The sequence below is a fragment of the Triturus cristatus genome, chromosome 1_1 (genome assembly GCF_964204655.1).
Source record: "Triturus cristatus chromosome 1_1, aTriCri1.1, whole genome shotgun sequence".
Taxonomy (NCBI): Eukaryota; Metazoa; Chordata; class Amphibia; order Caudata; family Salamandridae; genus Triturus; species Triturus cristatus.
The window spans coordinates 992,547,821-992,565,448 of NC_140579.1; the positions used below are offsets into that span (position 1 = coordinate 992,547,821).

Here is a 17,628-nt window from a genome sequence, read left to right on the forward strand (position 1 = left end):
CATTCACTGGATGATGTCATCAGTGATGTCATTTGAGATGTCATGAGTGATGTCATGAGTGATGTCACTGACCATGTCATGAGTGATGTAATATGTGACGTCATCAGTAGTGCATTGCGGGCGCGCGAGTTATAGTTAGCTGAACTAACTATAACGGGGGAATTTCAATGGTTTTTTACGAGTGAAATGTCCAGCTAACTATAACATGTGGGAAACCTTTGGTTTTTTCATTGAATTTCTAAGGTTTTTTAAATGCTAATTCCTAACTATAACGTGTGTGAAACCTATGGTTTTTTCAGTGAATTTGCAAGGTTTTTTAAATGCTAATTCCTAACTATAACGTGTGTGAAACCCATGGTTTTTTCAGTGAATTTGCAAGGTTTTTTAAATGCTAATTTTTTTTTTTTCTTCTTTTTCTTTTTTTTTACATATTTTTATTTTAATTTTCTATCCTTTTTTAAAGACTATGGTTAAATTTTTAAAATTCTACAATATGTTTTTATTTTACATTTTTTATAAAATAAACAGGTAAAATTTACATTTTTTCCTTTTTTTTTAATTTTTTTTTAGTGCGCGTACGGTAAGCTTACGGTAAGCGTACGGTTTACGCAATGTCCGTAATTTATCTACGCTGTTTGCGTATAGTTACGCAATTTGCGTTGCCGCGCGTACTCCGCGTGGGGCGCGTACGCGTGTACGCTACACGCGCACGTTATGCGGAAGTGTTGGGGAGTGACTGTTATGCGCACGAGCACGTGTCTTTTTTACGCGCATGCGTACTTTTGCCGTAAGCGCACCGTAAGCGTACGGTAGGTCATGTGATCATGAAACACAACTTTTGATTGGTTGAAACTACTTTCAGTTCTAGAACTCTCCTACACCACACCCATTCCCCTCATTTCTGCTTGTGATCCCTTAGGAGAAGGAGCTGGGTTGTCTTTGTGATACGATGGCAGAACAGCAGAGCTCTTCTGAGAGTGAGGCTAGCAGCACTACCTTGAGGCAGAGAGCGAGGAAACAAAAGACCTCTTACGTATGGGAGTATTTTACTTTTCCAGAAGGCCAGCAAAAGGTAAATGCACCCTTAGTGACTTGTAAGCTGTGTAAGCGTGTACTTTCAAGAGGGAATCCTGACAGGAAGTATTCCTTTGGGAATCACACCATGATGAGACACCTTAAGGATGTACACAGAAGGACACATTCTCGACTTACTGAAGGTAAGCCTTCGGTAAATCAACCAAGCACATCCACAGCAGCTCAGCCTGGACCATCATCTGCAGGGCCGAGTCCTTCTTCTGCAGGTCAGGTGAGCCCTTCATCTGTGGGGGGAGCATCTCCTTTTTCTGGTCCTCTGGAAATTAACCCTCGGTTTGCGAGGGTTGAAGTACGGTGCGCCACTTGTCATGATCTAATTAGTTATAGGGAGACCAGTATTTCCCTAGTGAACAGTAAAATAGATCAGCACACTTGTCGTACCATCTAATATTCCCAATCTTTCTTTCCTCTGTCCCTGCATGAACACAACGGCTCTTTTAAGAGCCAACCTTACCTTTCATCTATTTTTTATATATGTTTTTAAAAACTTTTTTTTTTTTTTTTTACCGTACGCGTACGGTACGCGTAATTTTTTTTTTTTTTTTTTTAAAACACTAAAAATCAATTATCACATTACAAGGTCCTTGAGAGACTACAATTAAAAACTGAAAATGTGATTGTAGAGAAGTGGAAAAAAGGGACCATGATATTATTGACTTACCATACCCACTCAAAAAAAGATTTATTCATTTAAATTTTTTTTTAATTGCTTTAAAAATGGTTCTAGTTTTCGAAAATTTTCTATCTCAATCTGAAAAAAAAGAAAAAAGTATTAATATTTAATAAAACATTTTATAATACAGTACACATATTTACATATTTTTCAAAAAATATTTTTGCCTTTTTTTTGCTGTTTTCAGAAAATATTGCATTTCACTATAAATTGTGAAAGCAATTGCATTCATCATTTAACAGCAGGCACAAAAAAAATTAACAATCTCAAAGATTGTTTTAAAAAAGCCCACAATCTCTTTTTGCATAAACATAACTTTTACAGTCTGACACATTATGAATCCACTTTTCAGATTCTTAAAAAAGCACATGTCCAAACTGCTTTTTCAGACCAGCACCATTTGTAACCTGGGTGACTGCCTACACTCCAGCAAGGGCAACCAGCCTTAGTGATGCTGAATGTATTTGCATTACTGACTGAAACCTCAAACCCCACTCGCTTGTGAATACTGTGCATGATTCCACATGGTAAGCAGCTGGCTGTGTGCTAAGAGTCTGCTTCTGCACCAAAAAATGGCTCCCCCTTTCCATCTAATGCAACTGTGAAATCACCAGAGCAATACGCAATAAATCTCTGCCTGTAATTCCTATTTGCACACAGAGTCATGTTTTCACATTAGTCACAAAACGAAATTTCTTTGCCAATTTGAAAGCACACTTACTGCTCTTTTTTTTGGCAAGTGATAAACACTTTTACAGACTGACACATTATGAATCCACTTTTCAGATTTTTTAAAAAGCACATGTCCAAACTGCTTTTTCAGACCAGCACCATTTGTAACCTGGGTGACTGCCTACACTCCAGCAAGGGCAACCAGCCTTAGTGATGCTGAATGTATTTGCATTACTGACTGAAACCTCAAACCCCACTCGCTTGTGAATACTGTGCATGATTCCACATGGTAAGCAGCTGGCTGTGTGCTAAGAGTCTGCTTCTGCACCAAAAAATGGCTCCCCCTTTCCATCTAATGCAACTGTGAAATCACCAGAGCAATACGCAATAAATCTCTGCCTGTAATTCCTATTTGCACACAGAGTCATGTTTTCACATTAGTCACAAAACGAAATTTCTTTGCCAATTTGAAAGCACACTTACTGCTCTTTTTTTTGGCAAGTGATAAACACTTTTACAGACTGACACATTATAAATCCACTTTTCAGATTTTTTAAAAAGCACATGTCCAAACTGCTTTTTCAGACCAGCACCATTTGTAACCTGGGTGACTGCCTACACTCCAGCAAGGGCAACCAGCCTTAGTGATGCTGAATGTATTTGCATTACTGAGTCCAACCTCAAACCCTTAAACTATTCTTTTTTTATACCAGTACACCTTAATTTATTGTGAAAACATAGTCCATATTATTTTACTTGTTCCTCACATTTAAATTTCTCCCAAAACAGAAAATAATAAACACAACTTCAACAAAAAGAATTTCATTTCTATTATTCATTTCTTAATTTACAATATACATCCCCTCTCAAACCCTAAACTCACCTTTGAAATTAGTTAGTTGTGAAAGAAATGTGGCACTCAAACAGCAGATTATCAGAGCCAGGATCTCTGTTCTTTACACCTCTCTCCTCTCAGCAGAACCAGATAATGGCAAACTTTCCCTCTCTTTTTCCACATATATACATGTTAATTTCAAATCTCAGTGCTTCCCCCTTTTTTTCAAATGTAATCACACATTTCTATTGGTTGAAAACCAACCCTTTTCCAAAAGTACCCTTTCCCCAACTTGACTTCTGCCTAGTACCCTTCCCCCAACTTGACTTCTGCCTGCTACCATAGCAACAGCTCATGGAACACTGCTGTGTGGAGTTAGGTCAGAAGTTCGCCAAACAATGTTTCAATTCCACAGAGCAAGAGTGCTTGACTTTTCTAACCTAACAGCAAATCCATAGTACTGTTCTTTGGTAACACATTTTTCTGTACCAATACAAAACATGCTTCTATAAATTTACACATACAGCCTAGTTTTTAGTGTAGAATGGTATGAAACAGCCAATCAGTTCTTTTTTTTATAAAAAAATATGTATGCCTCAATTTCCAAACTGTCTTTCATTTCTTTTTACCATTCTACTGAAATACACCTCCTGAGTGCATCCAGATCTCCTTTGAAGATGTTCACAGTGTGGATTGTAGGACACAGCTATGTCTTCTGGAGTGAAAAGTTTGCAGAGAAAACAGGTATGGTGAGAGACCTTGCTTTGCCAAATGTAGACATTAAATGGATTGGTCAGAGAGGGTTAAAGTGGCACCAATTGATGCCATTGGTGAAATCCTTCATGCAAAACCAACACCCTGACCTCATAATAGTGCACTGTGGTGGCAATGACCTAGGCACTTTGACTGGGGTAGGTCTGGAAATGCTTATGAAGGACACCTTTGCACAACTGTTTTCACTTTTCCCTAAAACTGCCTTTGTGTTTTCTAACATATGCCAAAGGCAAAAATGGAACTGGTCCAATCATTTCTGTCCGCAGATTGACAAAGCAAGAAAGCACGTCAACAAATCTGTTTCTGCTTTCCTCCGTGACTATGGTATGGGTTCCATTTACCACAACAACTTGCGTTACGACATGCAAGACATTTATAGAGGAGATGGTGTACACTTCAATGATGAAGGGAACAGAGTCTTCCTCTTGAACCTTAGACTCTGCATCGGTACTTACTTGTAGGTACCACTAAAAAATCACTTCATAAACACAAAGGCTCTTTTTAGAGCCCCCTAATATCTAAACACTTAAATCTGCATTTCATTTCTTTTTTTTTTTTACCGTACGCTTACCGTACGCGTACCCCGCGATTTTTTTTAAAATCAATAAATGTTTTCTTTGTACTTTTCTGTCCTTCTTTGGCCCCCTTACAAATGTTAGGGGGTCTGTAACTCTCCTCCTTGCCCCCTTTTCTTGTTATCACTCTTTTTTTTCTGAGTGAAACACACGAAATGGCGGCCGCCACTTCCTGGTTTCGACCGATTCGAATGTTTACTAAGATCTAAGAGCCAATCAGAATCGCGCTCGCGCACGCCACCGTACGCGTACGGTAAGCGTACCGTAAGCGCACCGTAAGCTGGCTCAGATATATATATTGATTTAAAGGCTATTTTCTCAGAATCTACTGAACAGATTTACACCAAACCTACAAAAGGCACTTCCTTGACCTGAGGACTACCTCTCTGCCAAATTTCTAGTAATTCTGTTCAGCCGTTCAGGCTGTAGCCCGGTCTAAAGGTCCTATGGAAAAATGCATGGGAAAAACGCGTTTTGGGACCCCCCTTTTATCTCAGCCCCCGCTTGACGAATCCCCCCGAGACTTTCAGGGAAGGAGCGTAGCGTAGCGCCCCACCTATTTTGAAAAATTCGCGAGGATTCGTCGACCGGCGCCAAAGTTATTCCAAATAGAATGTTGCGGATTTCCTATGGAAACGTGGCCCTAACTATAACTACCTACTGGCGACCGCCAGTAGGTAATATGTATCTCTCTCTCATATATATATATATATATATATATATATATATGTATATATATATATATATATATATATATATATATTACCTACTGGCGGTCGCCAGTAGGTAGTTATAGTTAGGACCACGTTTCCATAGGAAAACCTCAACATTCTATTTTGAATAACTTTGGCGCCGGTCGACGAATCCTCGCGAATTTCTCAAAATAGGTGGGGCGCTACGCTCCGCTCCTACCCTGAAAGTCTCGGGGGGATCCGTCAAGCGGGGGCTGAGATAAAAGGGGGGTCCCAAAACGCGTTTTTCCCATGCATTTTTCCATAGGACCTTTAGAACGAGCTACAGCCCGAACGGCTGAACAGAATTACTCAAAATTTGGCAGAGAGGTAGTCCCTAGGTCAAGGAAGTGCCTTTTGTAGGTTTGGTGTAAATCTGTTCAGTAGATTCTGAGAAAATAGCCTTTAAATCAATATATATATCTGAGCCCGCTTACGGTACGCTTACCGTACGCTTACGGTAAGCGTACGGTGGCGTGCGCGAGCGCGATTCTGATTGGCTCTTAGATCTTAGTAAACATTCGAATCGGCCGAAACCAGGAAGCGGCGGCCGCCATTTTCTGTGTTTCACTCTGAAAAAAAAAGAGTGAAAACAAGAAAAGGGGGCAATGAGGAGAGTTACAGACCCCCTTACATTTGTGAGGGGGTCAAAGAAGGACTGTAAAGTACAAAACAAACATTTATTGATTTTTAAAAAAAATCACGGGGTACGCGTACGGTAAGCTTACGGTAAGCGTACGGAAGAAACATGGCGTGCGCGAAGGAGATTCTGATTGGCCCATAGATCTTAGTAAACATTCGAATCGGCCGAAACCAGGAAGCGGCGGCCGCCATTTTGTGTGTTTCACTCAGAAAAAAAACAGAGAAAACAAGGAAAGGGGGCAATGAGGAGAGTTACAGACCCCCTAACATTTGTAAGGGGGTCAAAGAAGGACAGAAAAGTACAAAAAAAACATTTATTGATTTTAAAAAAAATCACGGGGTACGCGTACCGTAAGCTTACGGTAAGCGTACGGTAAAAAAAATAAAAATAAAAAAATGAAAAGCAGATTTAAGACTTTGCTCTTCATATGTCCTCCATGTGCGCACGGTGCGCGAAGCGCATCGTGCGTTCATGGCCCATCTAGCGTAATGTGGGCACGCGGTGCGCGAAGCGCACCGCGTGCTCACTGTGCGCGCACGGTGCGCGAAGCGCACCGTGCGCGCATGGAACGAAATGCGTTAAGTGGGCGCGCACGCCACAAATGGCGTAAAGTAACTTAGCATTTAAAAAACCGTACAAATTCACTGAAAAAACCATAGGTTTCACACATGTTATAGTTAGCTGGACATTTTACTGATAAAAAACCAATGAAATTCCCCCGTTATAGTTACTGTAGGCAACTATAACTCACGCGACCGTAATCCTCTGCTGATGACATATGTGTCTTTATGAAAAAAAAATATTTGTAATATATGTATAGCTAAAATTTAATGGAAGAAGACATGGGCAAATAAGTGTCTAAATACAGTATTAGCATCAGCAGAGGATTGCGGTCGCGTGAGTTATAGTTGCCTACAGTAACTATAACGGGGGAATTTCATTGGTTTTTTATCAGTAAAATGTCCAGCTAACTATAACATGTGTGAAACCTATGGTTTTTTCAGTGAATATATATATATATAAAAAATAAAAAAGCAAATGCAGCCTTTCATAACCAGAGCTGAATAATGCTTTAATTACTCCCCTCTATATCATAAACAATACATTAAAAACCAGGGAAAAACAACAGCAAAGCATGTTTGAAAACTGTTTTAATGCTTAGCACTTAGAGCAATCTCTCAGATAGGAGTGAAAGCATTGACAGCTCACAGGCTGCATTGCAGAAAAACAGCCTAGAAAGGCTGAAAAGCTAACTCATAGCAACATAGAAATAAACTGGCACTGTGCCTTTAAGGCAGCCATGACCCCTAGCTTCCCATCATGCCTCAGGGGTAACAGTTAGGTCAGTTGTTCTTTGCGGTGACTTAAAAGCCATGACACAAAGAGTTGACAATTCCTTAAAAACAAGGTTCCTTTGCTCGGGGAGGCGGGAGGGTTGCTTATGACATTGATGAGGATACCCCTGGAAGAGAACTAGGATTACAGGTAAAGTAACTAATCCTTCTCTTCCAGGGGATCCTCATCAATAGTCATAAGCACTAGAATAGAATAGCGAGCTTCACCTCTTCCACCTGTGGGCCAAGGAAAAAAGTAATTAATAATCAAGCTCAGATAACCAAACTTGAAAACCCAGATATCTTATCTGAATAGATTCCTCAAGGAGGCTTGGCCTACTTGAGTATCCGCTCTGGAATCGGATTCAAGACAATAATGCCTTGTGAAAGTGTGTACAGATCTCCAGGTTGCTGCCTTGCAAATCTCTGCGATTGGAACATCATGCAAGAAAGCTATTGTAGCCGCTTTCCCCCTAGTGGAGTGTGCTTTAGGCGACAACAATAGGGGTTTATTTGCCAACTGGTAGGCCAATTTTATACAGGACACTATCCATATCGAAATGGACCTTTTGGAAGCTGGAAAGCCTGTCCTCATGGAACCATAATCTAAAAACAATTGATCTGATTTCCTTATGTCCTTCGTTTCCTCCAAATAGAACTTGAGCACTCTCTTCAGGTCTAAGGAGTGGAGTGACCTCTCCGCAGGAGTAGCGGGATTGGGAAAAAAGAATGGTAGGGAGATTGACTGGTTAACATGAAAATCAGATACAACTTTTGGCAAAAAAGCAGGGTGAGTCCTTAACACTACCCTGTTGTGGTGAAAAATAGTATATGGCTCTTTGGCACACAGCTCTTAGATCTCACTTCATCTGCGCGCTGATGTTATCGCCACTAGGAAAGCAGTCTTCCATGTCAAATGCTGCAACGTGGCCTTATGGATGGGCTCAAAAGGAGGACCCATCAATCTAGAGAGGACTAGATTCAACTCCCAAGGTGGAGAAGGAGGCCGAACAGGGGAATACACCTGCTTCAACCCCTGTAGGAAATCCTTAACCACCTGTAGTTGAAAAAAGGAAGGCTGGTTGGGAGACTTTCTGTAGGCCGTAATGGCCGCCAAGTGTACCCTGTTCGAGGAATACTTTAAACCAGCTTTGGCTAAGTAAAGGAGGTAAGGAAGAATTACCTCGTCCTGTCCTGTAGTAAGATTTAAATGATTACGTGTGCACCACAAGTAGAATCTCTTCCACTTAAAAGAGTATGACGCCCTCGTGGAAGGTCTCTTTGCCTCTTTTAGGATGTGCATACAGTCCTGCGGTAGTTTCAAGTGTCCATATTGCAGGACCTCAGGAGCCATGCTGCCAAGTTCAGTGAGGGAAGGTTGGGATGGAGAATCTTCCCGTCCATCTTGGTCAGCAGGTCCGATCTGTAAGGTAGTCTCTTGAGAGGGCGCACCGACAACTGTAACAGGTCTGGGTACCACCACTGACGAGGCCAGTCCGGAACTATCAAGATCGTCATACTGGATCGGATGAGTTTGGACACCACCTTCGGAATTAGAGACAGGGGAGGAAAGGCGTATGCAAGTATTCCGGACCAATCCATCAAAAGCGCATTCCACCTCGTCCCTGGACGGTGGAACCTGGATGCGAAGGCGTGGCATTTTTTGTTTTGGTCGTCCGCAAACAAATCTATGGAAGGTTGCCCCCACTGAAGGAAAATATCTGCCACTACCTCGTCGTTTAGCACCCAGTCTGGCTGATCTTCGAAGTGCGGACTGAGTGTGTCTGCCCGCACGTTTCGCTCCCCTGGAAGGTGCACCGCTGTGATGGAGAGGCCTCGGGCTAGAAGCCAGTGCCATATCGTTTGAGCTTCCAGGGAGAGCGGGCGGGAGCACGTACCACCCGGTTTGTTGAGGTAATACATGGTGGTCGTGTTGTCTGTTTGGATCATGATCAAGTTGGACATGATTGAGGGCTGAAAAGCTTTCAGAGCTAGATGGACTGCTCGCAGCTCCAACATGTTTATATAGTAGGACTGCTCCTTGATGGACCACCGTCCCTGCATCTGTAGGCAATCCATGTGTGCCCCCGAACCTTGTAGAGATGCATCCGTTACCAAGGACTGTGTCGGAACTGGTTGATGGAAGGGGACTCCCACCAAGAGGTTCTTTGGTCGAGTCCACCATAGAATGGATGACATTGCTGCTTGTGAAAGCACAATTCGGTCTTCCCAGTGACCTGATGCTTGGTCCCACTTGTCCTCTAGGTCCTGTTGCAAAGGTTTCATTTTCAGCCTGGCGTTGGGAATGAGAAATATGCAAGAAGCCATTGATCCTAGTAGAGATGGCACTTGCCGGACCGTTGGACGAGCTGCCCGAGAAGTGCCTCGCATTTCTGCTGCATTGAAGAAAGTCTCTTCTCCGAAGGAAACGCTCTTCCTATGTTTGTATCCAGAGTGGAGCCCAAATAATCGATCGCCTGGGTAGGCCGGTGAACCGATTTTTCCATGTTCACATGAAGACCCAGCCTACGGAGTAGATTCAGAAAGACTTGAAAATCGCTCCTTACTTGCTGAGGGGACGGCCCTTTCAGGAGCCAATCGTCTAAGTAAGGGTAAACTAACAGACCCTTTCTGTGTAGGGCCGCCGCCACCACCGCCATGCACTTGGTAAAGACTCGTGGGGCAGATTTCAGCCCGAAGGGCAAGACCTTGAACTGGTAGTGTTTGCTGCCGACCACGAATCATAGGTATTTGCGTTGACGTGGAACAATAGGTATGTGGAAGTACGCATCTTGGAGGTCCAGCAAACACATCCAATCTCCTGTTTGCAGATGTGGACATATTTGATGAAGCGCCAACATGTGAAACTTCTCCTTCAAGATGACTTTGTTCAGCGATCGAAAGTCCAGAATAGGTCTGAATTTGTGCTCTTGATCTCCTTTTGGCACAAGAAAGTACCTGGAATAAACTCCTTTCCCTCGCTGAGCAGGAGGAACCTCTTTTGTGGCCTTTTTTCGCAGAAGGGTTACCACTTCCTGTCGAAGTAACTTTAGCTGGTGAGGACGAGATCTTTTCGGAGGGATGTCCTTTGGAGACACACAAAAACATAGTGCGTATCCATTGTGTAGTATACTGAGCACCCAACGATCTTTTGTTATGCTGCACCACTCTCTCAGATGATGTGAAACACTTCCTCCCACTGGAGTGGGCAACGGCGCCAGAGGAAGCTCTTGCTCATTGCTTCCCTGCTGATCTAGGCGTGGTAGAGGACTGCTGCTGATGACCTCCTCTACCTCTGTTTGACTTACGGCTTTGGAACTGCGACATTCCTTGATTTTTGTTTTGGGACCACTGAGGGGACCCTCTGTTGGTAGCCCTTGCGCTGGTTGGGTCTGTATCTCTGCTTGAACTTTTTTCTTGTCTAATCCCACCACCTTGAGAGTGTCTAACTCGGCTTTCATCCTAGCCATGTCCTCATCGGTATGGGTGCCAAACAGGGAGGAGCCAGAAAAAGGGAGGTTAAGGATCCTCTGTTGTGCCACTGGCTTAAGAGCTGTTAGTCTTAACCAGGCAGACCTCCTAGCGCAAATCCCATGCGCATAAGAACGCGCCGACAGCGTAGCACCATCCGCTGCCGTGCTAATCACTTGGTTGGCTACAAGGGATCCTTCCAGAAGCCCAGGAACTAGAGGCAGCAACGGTCGAGATGCAGATCTCTGATGTGGGGTCTCAAAAATCACGGTTGTTGCAACCTGAGGAGTTCGACATCTCAATGTTCAGCTTCTGAGCCCCTCTCTGAAGCACCTCATGGTACGTATTTATGCCATCTATCGGAGACACTCTTGATTGAGGACTATCCGATAGGGTGGTTGAATAGTCCCTTTTAGAGGAGCGGGTGGAGGAAGACCATGTAGGAGACCTTCTCCTTTTGTGATGGGAAGCAGAAGGTCTACGCTCTCGCGATCTGCCAGTACGGTCTTGAAGTCTAGCTGAAGGTGATCTATCCACCTCTTGCACCAATCTTTGCAGAGGCGATCTGTGGATTGGACTGGTGTATTCCTCCTCTCGTCGTGATGCTCCTGCCGGATTCTTACTCCAGTGATGGATGGGAAGAAGCCATCTTGGAGATAAGTGAACAGAAGGGGAAGCCCTCCTGTGATGTGAAAGATCTTTGTCGCGACCTCCCTGAATGTCGCTCTGGGGAAGCAGATGGTGAATGCGTTAAAGGGCGTCTCAAGGAATGAGAGGATGAGTGCCGTGACGCTGATTCTGTCACTAAAACTAACAAACCTTCTCCAGACCTCACTGATGTGGGTCTCGACGTCGAGCGTATGACCTGCTCTGACGGAGTCCTTCGACGGCGACCTTGACCTTCTCGACATCGATTTTCGGCCAGTTGTTGGAACCGATTTTGACGTCGACTCTGTTCTTCGCCGTCAAATGCCCCGCAGACGACGTCAGAGTACTTCTGCGCCTTGATGCCGATCTCCATCGGGTTGACGACGGCGAAGGGCTTCTGCGCCTCGACACCGAACGTCGCCGGGTTGACGACGGCGGAGGGCTTCTGATCCTCGATGCCGATCGTCACCGGGTTGGCGACGGCGGAGGGCTTCCGATCCTAGACGCCGATCGTCGCCGAGTTGACGACAGCGGAGGGCTTCTGATCCTCGACGCCGATCGTCGCCGGGTTGACGACGGCGGAGGACTCTCGCCCCTCGATGCCGGTCGTCGTTGGATTAACGACGGCGGAGGGCTCCCTGCCTTCACCACCGAACATAGATGATGACGACGGCGGAGGGCTTCCGATCCTCGACGCCGATCGTCGCCGGGTTGACGACGGCAGAGGACTTCTGCTCTTCGACGCCGATCGTCGCCGAGTTGACGACGGCGGTGGACTTCTGCTCCTCGATGCAGATCGTCACCGGGTTGACGACGGCGGAGGCTCACGACTCTTCGACGTCGACTGAAGTGATGCACCTGTATGTCTGTGTTCTTTTCTTGGACGTATGTCCCACCGGTGGTAGTTTTCTCAGCGCCGAGCCCGACGCTGAAGAGGAAGAGCGAGGAATCTTGCTTCTAGAAGAAGATCTGGCCCTCTTTGAGCCCTTTCTCACCGGTGACCTGCCTCTGGAAGATGATTTATCCTTTTCTACCAGCCCATAAAGACGGATACGTTCTGTTTTTTAGAGTTCTGTTAGTTAAAGACTGGCAATGAGGGCAAGTCTTGGGGACATGGTCCTTAGGTAGACAAAGAATACAGATTGCATGAGAGTCTGACCTGGCCTCCTTTTCTCCACAAGAAGGGCAGGGGTCAAAAAGAGAGGGCATTTTGGAGTGGAAAAAATGCCAAAATCTGTCAGAAAAAGACAGCACCTTACTTGACAAGCTGAAAAACTTCGAAGTAAGACACATTTTTCAAGAAGACTGAAGATTATTTCTGACTAAAATCAGAAAGAAGTGGAGCTGTGTAACCAGGGTCCTGCCTGAAGGAGCCGGAAAGAACAACTGACCTAACTGTCACCCCTGAGGCATAATGGGAAGCTAGGGGTCATGGCTGCCTTAAAGGCACGGTGCCAGTTTATTTCTATGTTGCTATGAGTTAGCTTTTCAGACTTTCTAGGCTATGTTTTTCTGCAATGCAGCCTGTGAGCTGTCAATGCTTTCAGTCCTATCTGAGAGATTGTGCTAAGTGCTAAGCATTAAAACAGTTTTCAAACATGCTTTGCTGTGGTCTTTCCCTGGTTTTTAATGTATTGTTTATGATATACAGGGGAGTCCTTACAGCATTATTCAGCTCTGGTTATGAAAGGCTGCATTTGCTTTTTTATTATATATATATATATATATATATATATATATATATATATATATATATATATATATATATATATATATATATATATATATAACACACACACACACATATATATATATATATATATGGAGATACATATATGTTTGTCACATATATGATTGTGTTTCCGGGGTCCCGCGCATGGGCGGGAATATTCTAGTGCTTATGACTGTTGAGGATCCCCTGGAAGAGAACTACTGTTCTTCACATTGTAGACGATGCTCTCCTAGCCTCCTAGCCCTTGACCAAAGTAAAACCTGTCTTTTGATCCTTCTGGATCCCTCCTCGGCATTCGCACTGTCAACCACGAGAAACTTCTTGAACGCCTTGAACACAGGATGGGTCAAGGCGGTACCGTCATCAAATGGTTTGGTTTCTTCCTCCAGAACCGCACCCAGAGATTCCTTGTCAACAACAACCTTTCTGCTCCCTCCCCGATCTCCATCGGTGTCCCGCAAGGCTCTTCTCTGTCCCCTACCCTCTTCTATCTCTACTTTGAACCCTTAGCTGAAATTCTTCGCACGGCCAACATCTCCTTCCACAGGTCTGCTGATGATACTCAGATATACATTAAAAATATCCTCTCTTGAGGAGATCACCTTTCTAAATGATGCCCTGAAACTGACTGTCCAATGGCTCGCCAACGACCAGCTCAAACCAAATGCCCAAAAAACGGAGTTCCTTCTCATCTCCCCCCCAAAGAAATCCAATGACATCCTGGAATGGACTAACTCGATCATAGCACTCAACTGCACCCCTACCATAGTGGATTCTGCCTAATCTCTCAGGATTACTTTGGACCGCATGGCCAAAACTGCCAGATTCCATCTGAGCTACTTGAGAAAACTAAAACCCTTCCTTGAAACTGCCGACCTAAAAACCGCAGTGCAGGCGTTAGTTATCTGCAGAATTGAATACGGCTGCTCCACACTATCTGGCCTACCTAAGACCTCGACAGCCCTCCTAACAGCCTGCCTTAATGCAGCAGCTAGACTCTTATCTGGCTCAAGAAAATTTGACCACATCTCACCACATCTGAAGGCCTTGAACTGGCTTCCCCTTGAAGGCAGAATCCAACTCAAGCTGGCCTGCATCACTCACAAAGCCTTGTACACGAACTCCCTGTGATATCTTGCCCAGAAAATTGTGATATCTGGGAGATCCAGAAACTGCTGGTCCACCAGAGACTGGGTGCTCCAGCCACACCGCTTCCTTAATGTAAAAACATAATCGAGCATTCTCTGGGGCTGCACCAAGAATCTGGAACTTGCTTCCTTCCTCCATCAGAAGAATACCTTCTCTGGTGCTCTTCAAAAAAGAAGCTAAAACCTTCCTAATGAACAAATTTCTCCTTTGTTGCGCATGCCACCTTTTTCTTGGTCTGTTTCTGTGCTTAATCTACTTTATTGTTTGGCCTTCTCCGTGTAACAATTCTCACTCCTTCCTTTGTTCTGCCGGTTCTCTCCGCCTTTCGCCTTCTTTTGTCCCCTGTTATTTCAATTGCTGGTCTTCTCTTTTTACATGTCGTTCACTGATTATGGAACTATAGTGTTTATTGTATATATCTCTTGCGTTTGTCCTAATGTAATCAAGTCACTCACTGATTTTGGAACTGTATTGATTATTGTATACATCTCTGGCTTTTGTCCCACATTGTCATTTCCCTAACCCCCATCCTTGTATTTTGCCTATGCCATTCTGTACGTAACATATTTTTCCCTGTAAAGCGCTCTGATACCCTAACGGGTCATGTTCGCGCTATATAAAACCTCAAATAAATAAATAAAAATAAAATCTCCTTGAGCATCTTGAGTGGGCAAACGGGCTGAGGCTAAAGGAGGCAAAAAGGCCCAAAGGATTGAGTAAAAAAGATAGATAGAAATGTTAAAGAATGAAAGGGGAAAGCCCAGAAAAGCAGGCAAACAATGAATGAGAATGAGAATGAGTCATAGATGCCTAGAAAAGGAAGAATTAGAAATGCACATAAACAGCAGCAAGGAATAAATTAAAAAGGAGAGATGCAAGGGAAGCAGCAAGAAAAGAGTGAGAAGTGCTCAAGAAATTGACAGGGAATATAGAGAAAGGAAAGAGAAAAAGCCCAGAAAGCGGAAAAGGGCAAAGAGGTAGAGAAGTGTTGAGATAGGAGAGAGAATAGAAGGATAAGAGACAGAGAGATGGAAGGTGGACAAAAGAGAGCGAGAGGAGGTTGAGGTGGGGAGCCTTGTGATAGCATTGGATCTGGGCCTGAAAGGGCTGTACTTGGTTGTAAGAGCACAGACGCAAGGCAGGGGACAGACCATACTGAATTCGAAGTAAGAGGTCTGCTCCCAATGTAGGCTTCATCCTAGCAGTCGCCAGTGTTCTCAAGTAGTCACAATTCAATTCTCATACCATTAATGTGTATCAGAGAGGCAAATTGTGACTTTTTGTGAACACTTTGTGTGTATTGCGCGCGATTTGAAAAACAAACACAGAAACAGGGAGAATAGTCATAGTGCAGTGCAAACATTGCACTACAACCAGCCTCTTTGTGCTATAACTATAAAAGGGCCACTTTTGGTGCACAAGGAGTTAGTTTGATACAGTTTGCACATTCTTTCACTGTTGTTGACATTGATAGGTTCTTTTAGAGAATTTTTTCACAGTTGTTGGTGCTTGTGGCTGACTGTTTTTTTGTGAACTACAAAGTGCGATTCGGGTTGCTATTACCGCAACAGTTTGCAAAAGGATTTGCAGTGCATCCAATTGCAAATTTTGTTATGCATCTCCTTTTTAGGTTTCGCCTGCACAGCATTTGTGCGGTACTTGTGAAATGTATTGTATTTAATATAAATCTTAAAAGGGGCTTACATCCCACCCTTGCTTTTCATTGGTTACTAAGCTTGCCACTTACTTTTCCTCCGTTTTTATTGGATATAGCATACTATTTTCTGTCTTTCTCTTATCAGTTTCCTGTGGCCCAAGTACTATTTTAATTAACTTTTGTGGAATTTATTTTTATGTTTTGCCTGCACAGCGCTTGCCTTTCAACCTCAAGACTTCCAGCATAGAACGATGCTCTTGTACCGATATCCAGCAAAGAGCGACACAATTTCAGTTCACAAAGACACACCTTTCTTTAAAACCTTTCTGAAAATGTTTTCATGCATAGCCGCGAGCTTTCAGTAAAGTCCTCAGAGATCTCTGACATGTGTGCACCCTTGAACCCCCTGCATTATTCAAACTCCAAAGCTTGGTGACCACCTACCTGCCCAGAGTGCAAAACCAGAGGCACTTTGCAGTAGCAAGCAACCGCACTGCAGAAACCGCCCTTGCTGTGGCCCCCCTTCCTTCTGCAATCATGTCACTTTGCTGCCGCACCTCACATACCCCCCTCAATGTGGGCCCCTCAACCCCCTCTCATTGCCGCCTCCCCTTCCTTCTGCAATCACGGCTAGGTCACTTTGCTGATGCACCTCACAAGCCCCATCTCAACGCTTTCCCCTTCAAACCACCCTCAGTATAACCCCTTCCTTCTGCAATCGCGGCTGGGTCACTTTGCCCCCACACCTCGGAAACACCCCCTCAACATGGCCCCCCTGTCATATGGAACTGTGGTTTACGGCTGCTGGTAGTGTCTACTGCGAAGCCCCAGCCATTAAATAAATATAAGGTGAGATGGCAGAGTGGCTTATTTATCTTGTCCTTATATGTTTTCTACAATTGACTTTTAAGAGCCCGGGCTATTGCTGGTTGCAGCATGTCAAAGGCTCACTGTAAAGGAAACAGTAGTGGCTGTATCCGTGCCTGAACACAATGCCTATGTAAACAAAGATGCACCCTTGTCATCAGACAGAAATAAAGTTACTGCGTGACCCTAACACCGAGCACAGCTACTGTTCTATGGAAGCAAACAGTGCAATCACAGCCAGCAGATACAGCAGCTAAAAACATACAATTTAAACTACGCCTTTTCCATCTTGGTCACAGTTTACATTTTTTCTAGAAGGGGGTTTAGTCAAACATGGGATTCTGCGACTGACACCTCACCACCATTAACCTCTTCAAGCTCACTTCTTCCGAACCTCTCACGAAAGAAACACTGCAAGATGATGATGAAGAAGCATACAGTAAATACACAGAATGCCCCCATCCTTGAATGGCAAGTTCCTTATTGAAAATTGCAGTTCTTTTTATTGTAACTTTTTATGGGACAGCCAAATGTCGCTAATCTGCTATATCAGAAAGGGCATCAGAATTGTAATTAAAAAAGGTTGTGAAATCAAGACATGTGGCTATACGGTTTATACCATTCATTAGAAGGGAGTTGGGGTGCAGGTGCCATTTCACTGAATTAAACTTTGAGGACTTTACGCATTCTAAAAAGATGTTGGATGACAAAAAAATGTCTACAGAATTTTTCTTTTCATATTTTTTTCCTGTGTCTTTAATTTTTCGTTTGT

At 43.9% G+C, this 17,628-nt stretch overlaps 1 protein-coding gene across 3 annotated transcripts in view; it reads right to left on the reverse strand.

The window, feature by feature from the left end:
- Window positions 1–17,628, reverse strand: part of LOC146871423 (sodium channel protein type 4 subunit alpha-like) — a 1,828,482-nt gene that overhangs the window by 1,004,196 nt on the left and 806,658 nt on the right. The window lies entirely within an intron of this gene.